Genomic DNA, 7,878 nt, shown 5'->3' on the forward strand with positions numbered 1-7,878 from the left:
AGGATGTGCAGCGCAGATTTACAAGGTTAGTTCCAGGGATGGCGGGGTTGACATATGCTGAAAGGCTAGAAAAACTTGACTTGTATCCGATGGAGTTTAGAAGGATGAGGGGGGACATGATTGAGGTATACAAAATTATCAGGGGGATAGACAGGGTGAAGTTGGATTACTTGTTCCCATTGATGGGGAGACGAGGACTAGAGGGCATAGTTTAAGAATACAGGGTAGGCCCTTTAGGACGGAGATGAGAAAACATTTTTTTACCCAGAGAAGTGTGAATCTGTGGAATGCTCTGCCACAGAGGGTGGTAGAGGCAGATTCGCTGATTATATTCAAAAGAGAGTTAGATAAGACTCTAGTGGGCAAAGGAGTTAAGGGTTATGGGGATAAGGCTGGAAAGGGGTACTGATGGTAGTGATCAGCCATGATCTGTAAAATGGCGGTGCTGGCTCGAATGGCCTACTCCAGCTCCTATTGTCTATTGTCTACCTCTTATCTGAGATCCATAAATCCAATTATCTTTTAGATCATTGTTTTTGTTTGCTCTACCGAACTAGTATCGACCATCTTTTCTCTCCTGGTCCAATTCCTCCCTACCTACATCCGCGATGACCTCCATCTCTCCAGTGACTTCCAATTCCCTGAAATTGATGCCTCAGTTTCACTATAGACGTCCAATCCTTTTGCACCTCCGTTTCTCTTACAGGTGATCTCAAAGCCCATTGTTTCTTTCTTGACAAAAGGCATAATCACTCTCCACTGCTTGACAGAACTTGTTCTCACATAATAACTTCTCTTTTGACATCCTACTTTCTTCAAATCAGTGGAGTAGCCATGGGCACTTGCATGAGTCCCAGCTAAGCCTGCCTCTTTGTGGAGTAATCCATGCTGCAAGCTCACACAGGCAAGGCCCCTCAACGTTTCCTCTACTATATTGATGGCTACATTGATGAGCTTATCAACCATTCATTTCACTGCCAACTTCCACCCTGATCTCAAATTCATCTGGTCCATCTCCAGCAACACTCTCCCCTTTCTTGATTTCTATATCCATCACGAGACAACCTTTCTACAGACATATTTTACAAATCCACCAACTCCCACAATTATATAATTTCTTTATACCCAGTCCCCTGCAAGGATTCTGTTCCTTTCTCCCAATTTTACCATCTATTTGCCTTCTTCCACAAATGTGACCATCAACTCTGCCTTTACCTGTATCTCCTCCACTTCCTGCTCATCTACTACAGTCCCCTCTGCCTCCAAATGTATCAAACGCAGGATTTCCCTTGTCCTTACCTACCACCCCACTAGCCTCCACATGCCATTCCTCCTCTAATTTCTGCCACGTAAAACAGTATCCCATCGCTAGACACATCTTCCCCTCTCTGCCTTCTGTAGGAACTTCTCTTCATGATTCCCTCGTCCACACATCTCCACCCACCAATGCCACATCTCCTCCCTCACCACCATTCAGGGCCCCAAATAGTCCTTTCAAGCGAAGTTGCACTTCACGTGTATCCAAGGGAGTTATCAGAGAGATGATGCAGACTGGGAGAGTACCTTTTCCTGAGTACCTTTTCTCTAACTGCATCAGTGAGAAGGATCTTCCAATGTCCAACCACTTCAATTCTGTGCCCCACTCCTATGTTCTGTCCATGGCTTCATTTACCTTCCTAGCAAGATCATCTATAAATTGGAGGAATGACATTTGATTATCCATCTGGGCACTCTCCAACCAGATGGCATTAACATTGACTTTTCCAGTTTTTGTTGGCCTACTCACTGTTCTCCTTCCCTTCCTTTTTGTAACCTTTCCTTCAGTTCTCTACCCCCTTCCCTCTCGATTAAAAGAGCCATCCATCCATCCCTCTTCCCCTTCCCTCCCTCATTCACCTCTTGCCTCCTGCCTTTGGGACTGTGCTCTTCTTCTTGCCCCTCCCCCAAGCATTTTGTTTGGGTGCTTTCTGAGATTTTGTTCATACCTTGATGACATGCTTAAGCCCAAAACGTTGGTTATGTATCTTTACCATTGGTACCTAAAGTGCAGTTAGATCAACTGAGTTTCTCCAGCTTTGGGTTTTCACTGTTTATAAAAAGTGCTGAAATTTCTACTCAGTCAAACAAAAAAATATACAAATACATATATAAATATTATTTAATATAATCTAGAATGTGTATTAGAATCATAGAATTATACAGCACAGAAAACAGGACATTTGGCCCTTCTAGCTTGTGCTAGTCCTCCCATCCATGCATCTATTCAATTTAAGAGATTACTTAAAATTTGAAATCTTAGTCTCAGATTATGATGCAACATGTAATTCATCAGATATTTTTAAAATAAAATTAACACTTGCATCTTCACATACTTTTAGACAATGACTTTCCAATGACCTCGCTGAATGAAAACAAAACATTATTCAACTGTCCTCTAACCCTGTCTGTACCTGGAATGGCTTCTCTCAAGGGAAATTGATATTTCTGATACTACTACAGGTTGAGGAAAACAAGAAAATCTGCAAATGCTGGAGTCTAGTGCAATACACAGAAGTCCTGGAGATGCATGGCAGGGTTTTGTTTGATACAAATTTAAAACTGGAGCACAGGGGCAAATAAAAATAAATGTCTTGTCCCAAACATCATGGAAGGTACTGTAGTTCATATTGCTTGGTCATACCAGTCGCTTATGAACTTAAAATGTATTTTGATGCTGGATTCAGAATGCATTCAGAATTTAAAATCATCTGAAGTTTAATCTGAATTATTGGTCTCATTTTGTTAAAAAAAATAAACCAATGGCCCATTGATTAATTGAGAGTACATCCTGTCAGTCATTTTTTCATAATTTGGACTTCAAAAGATTAGATTATGTCTGCATTAAGACAGCAGTGTAGCTTGAATTAAATACTGTACTAGTTTTTCAAGCAGCTGGAAAGAGTGTAACAGTGAAAATTTAACCTGTGCAATATTTTTTTTCCAGTCTATTAATAAATTTCAACTGAACCTGTTCATAATTATAAAACAAGGTAATTGCTAGCCACCTAATTCATAACTCCGTCAATTTTTGTAAGGAAACTCGTGATAATTTACCCTTGCATAGAAATAATCTAATTGCCTTGTTTATTCTCTTTAAATACCAAACATGGAATAGATTGAAAAAAATACCGTACTTGAGGATAAATATTTATCTTTATATAATTCACTCTTCTAATTAACATAATTGGTAAATCTTTCCACTTATCGAAATAAATTTCAATCTTGTTTAATTAAGGATCATAATTTTAATCAAACAGATCTTTATAATTTTTATTTACAGCTTCTAAATATTTAATTTTATTTGATCATCTTAATTTAGTAATTTGTCTACAACTTTATAATCTTCCATTAATTGGAAAATCTCACTCTTTTCCAATTAACCTTATATCCTGATCATTTACCATATTTATTCAATAATTCCTGTAATTTTATGTTAAATAAATCAAATCATCTGCATATAAACTAATTTTATATTAATTTTCCTTCACTCTAATTCCCCTAATACTGAAATCTAGTTAAACCGCCTGAGCTAAAGGATCAAACACTAAAGCAGGTGAAAGAGGATACCCCTGTCTTGTAGACTGAGACAAATGAAAAGAATTTGAAATCTAACTATTTGATAACACCCTTGCTGTAGGTTCCACATAAACTTAACCCAACCTCTAAAAAAAGGACAAAAATTAAGTTTTTTCCAGTACTTTAAACAAAAAAATCATTCAACATGATCAAAAACCTCAGCATCTAAAGATAAAACCATTGATTATTTTGTTGCTTTTCTGCATTAATTAATGAAATCAACGTAACTATATTATCAGCTGAGTACCTGCCTTTAACAAAACCTACCTGATCAATATGAACCAATTTTGGTAAATAATTCATTAATCTATTGGCCAAGAATTTATGCTTCCAATTTATAGTTAGTATTTAATAATGATATCGTTCTATATGATGATACTTTTAAAGGACCTCTATCTTTTTTTTGTATAACTGTAATCAATGCTCTTGAGAAAGAATCTGAAAATACATTTGCTTGTTTCAAAACATCTATATATAATGGAAATAGTAAATCATTAAACTTTTTATAAAACTCCACTGTAAAACCATCTTTTCCAGGAGATTTCCCATTAGGCATCAATTGTAAAGCTTCCTTCAATTCTGATTCAGTAAATGAAATATCTAAATTCTTTACTTCTGCTTCATTCAGCATTGGTAATTTAAATTACTCAAAAATAAATCAATTTGATCAATATCCTGACTTCCTTCTGATTTATACAGATTTTCATAAAATTTAAAATTTCTCCATTCATCCTAATAGCATTAATTGTCCTAGATACTTGATCAGTTTTGTTGCTATGGCAAAATCTTGTGTGCTCTTTCTCCCAATTCATAATAATGTTGTTTAGATCTCATATTAATTTCTCATATTTATATGTCTGTAAATTATTATAGCTTAATTTTAATTGAGATAACTGTATCTTATCATCCTCTACATTTTTTCTGTAACTTTTTCTCCAGATCTTCAATTTATTTCTACAAATTTGAACTTTCTAACTGATACTGGTTTTTTTTAGTTTTGTTATATAACTAATAATTAGTCCTCTTAAATATGCTTTTTAATATTTTTTTAAATTTTTCACACTATAAACCATATTAACCAAAATGCACACATACATTTCCCTCTTGAATATACACCAGGTCATTTTCTCCCCTTTCCCCCTCCCTTCCTTTCCGTCTTCCCACCCCCCTCCAAACCCATTAAACGTTAAACATACAATACAATAAACCCATTAAATGTCATTACACAATGAAAATAAACAAGAAAATTATGTCATCTACTTTTACACACTAGATCAAGTCATTTTGTCTTCTCATTCTATCATTTTAGGGGGTGGAGGTCCGTGGTAGGCGCTCTCTGTTGTGTTCCATGTACGGTTCCCAAATTTGATCAAATAATGTGACTTTATTTTTTAAATTATATGTTATTTTTTTCAAATGGAATACATTTATTCATTTCCATTTACCATTGCTGTACTCTTAGGCTCTCTTCTGATTTCCAAGTTGACATTATACATTTTTTTGATACTGCTAAGGCCATCATAATTTTTGCACTTCATCCAGTTTAAGGCCTAATTCTTTACTGCTTATATTACTTAGAAGAAAGATCTCTGGATTTTTTGGTATGTTGCTTTATGTGATTTTATTTAATATCTGATTTAGATCTTCCCAAAATTTTTTCACTTTTTCAAATGCCAAAATTGCATGTACTGTTGTTCCCGTTTCCTTCTTACAGTGAAAACATCTATCTGATACTGTTGGATCCCATTTATTTAACTTTTGGAGCTTGATATATAGCCTGTGTAACCAATTATATTGTATCATGCGTAACCTTGTGTTTATTATATTTCTCATAGTTCAGAGCATAACTTTGTCCATATTTCATTTTTTATCTTGATGTTTAGATCTTGTTCCCACTTTTGTTTTGGTTTATAACTTATTTCATTATTTTCTTTTTCTTGCAGCTTGATGTACATGTTTGTTATAAATCTTTTAATTATCATTGTGTCTGTAATCACATATTCAAAGCTGCTTCTTTCTGGTAACTTCAGTCTGCTTCCCAATTTGTCCTTTAAGTAGATTTTCAGTTGGTGGTATGTAAACATTATGCTGTGAGTTATTCCATATTTGTACTTTATTTGTTCAGATGATAATAAATTATTTCCCAAAAAGCAATTTTGTATTCTTTTAATCCCTTTTCTCTCCCATTCTCTAAAGGAAAAGATAACTATCGTGAAAGGGATTAGTTGATTTTGTGTTAATTATAATTTTGGTAGTTGGTCATTTAGTTTTTTTTTTCATTTCTATGTGAATCTTCTTCCAAATGTTGAGCAGATGGTGCATTACTGGTGAACTTCTATATTGCACCAGTTTTTCAGCTCACTTACCTTCTCCCCTATTTTATCTAGCTCAATCCTGGTCCAATCTGGTTTTTCCCTTGTTACATCTCTTCATCTCTCTGTTTTGCAGGCATTCTGCAAATTCTCATGCTTTCTCTGGATCCGAGAACAGTCTGTTTTGCTGCCCCGCGATAACTATTTTAAACACCGCTGGATATCTTAACATAAATTTATAACCTTTCTTCCATAGGATCATTTTTGCTGCATTAAACTCCTTCCTCCTCTTTAGGACCTCAAAACTTATGTTTGGGTAGAAAAAAAAATTTTGACCTTTGTATTTCAGTTTTTTTTTTGTCTTCTCTCATTTTATTAATTGCTTTCTCCATTATATTTTCTCTTGTCGTGTATCTCAGAAATTTTATTAAAACTCTCTTGGTTTTTGTTGTGACTGAGGTTTCGGGGCTAATGTTCTGTGTGCCCTTTCTATTTCCATTCCTTCCTGCATTTCTTGCATTCCCAGGACTTTTGGGAGCCATTCTTTTATAAATTCTTTCATATCTTTGCCCTCTTCATCTTCCTTAAGACCCACTATCTTTATATTGATTCGCCTACTATAGTTTTCCATTATATTCATCTTCTGAGCTAACAACTCCAGTGTTCTTTAACTTTTTTGTCACTTTCTTCCAATTTTCTTTTTTTAAGTCGATCGCTTCTATTTCTACCACCATTACACGTTCTTCCACATTTTCTAATCTTTTCCCTATATCTGTTATAACTAGTTCTATTCTACTCCCTTTTTCTTCTGTACTTTTCTTTTTTTTTTAATTTCACAAAATTCGAATGTCAGCCATTGTTTTAATGCTTTCATGTGTTCTTGAATATTTTTTAATCTATGCACTATCCTTTAATTTTACCTCCTCCTCCTCCTCCTCCTCCTCCTCCTCCTCCTCCTCTGCTGCCGCCTCCTCCTCCTCCTCCTCCTCCTCCTCCTCCTCCTCCTCCTCCTCCTCCTCCTCCTCCACCACCACCACCACCACCACATCATAATTATTTCAGAAGGGAGCATAGGACTCTGGGAGAATAAAATGGTGAATTTTCTGCTTCCAGGTAGTGTTCTTATTCTTCCATTTCTTGTTGTAACTCAGCTTCCTGAACTTCTTCAGGCTGCCTGCAGGTATGTTACTCACTCTTCATTGAGCTGATCTCCTGAGCCCATCGCTGAGCGACAGCACCTGCACCTCTAACCCATTCGAGAGTCTCGTGCATGCGCACTATTGCCCGTGTCCCTGCAGTGACCACATAGCGCTGGTAGGCTGTCCCTGGCACATCACTCGCATACTGCATTAAAGATGCAGTCACAAGAGATGTGTCACATTTCCCCATCATCCCACATTTGGCCATGCTACTTGACGCGACCAGTGCAGCTGAGCCATGCACGTCACGGGACTCCCTTAATGACATCAATGATGCGGCAGTGGCGGTGCCATCTTGCATCGCCCTACGTGTAGAAGATGCCATCGCTGTAGACAACCTTGCCGATATAGGTCGCTGACTCTTTGGCTCCATCTTAACTTGAATTCAAGGCTTCAAATCTTCAATACGGCCTTTTTTTTGCAACTCTTCCAACTTCTTAAAATGTAATTTTTTTCAAAAGTTGAACGTTTCTCAATTAGTTTTCCTCATATCATATACAGTCTTTTCATAAAGTTTTCAATTATATACTAAGTTTTAAAATTTGCGTTCTAAACTTTCTAGCTGAGGAGAGATAAGCTCCCACGTCTTCTTCCTACACCATCTTGCCACGCCCTTACGAATCCCTCCTTCGATTTTTCTTGGTCCCCTTCAATTTGTTGAGACATAGAAGATTTCCGAATTCAGGTACTCAATCCTTTATCTAGACATCTAAAATCCAGAAAGCTCCAAAAACCGGTAAGTGGGGAGAGAA

At 36.4% G+C, this 7,878-nt stretch overlaps 1 protein-coding gene across 6 annotated transcripts in view; it reads left to right on the plus strand.

Moving 5' to 3' along the window:
• LOC138750121 (WAS/WASL-interacting protein family member 2-like) overlaps positions 1 to 7,878 on the plus strand; it is a 114,232-nt gene that overhangs the window by 52,807 nt on the left and 53,547 nt on the right. The window lies entirely within an intron of this gene.

Source organism: Narcine bancroftii (assembly GCF_036971445.1).
Source record: "Narcine bancroftii isolate sNarBan1 chromosome 12 unlocalized genomic scaffold, sNarBan1.hap1 SUPER_12_unloc_1, whole genome shotgun sequence".
NCBI lineage: Eukaryota > Metazoa > Chordata > Chondrichthyes > Torpediniformes > Narcinidae > Narcine > Narcine bancroftii.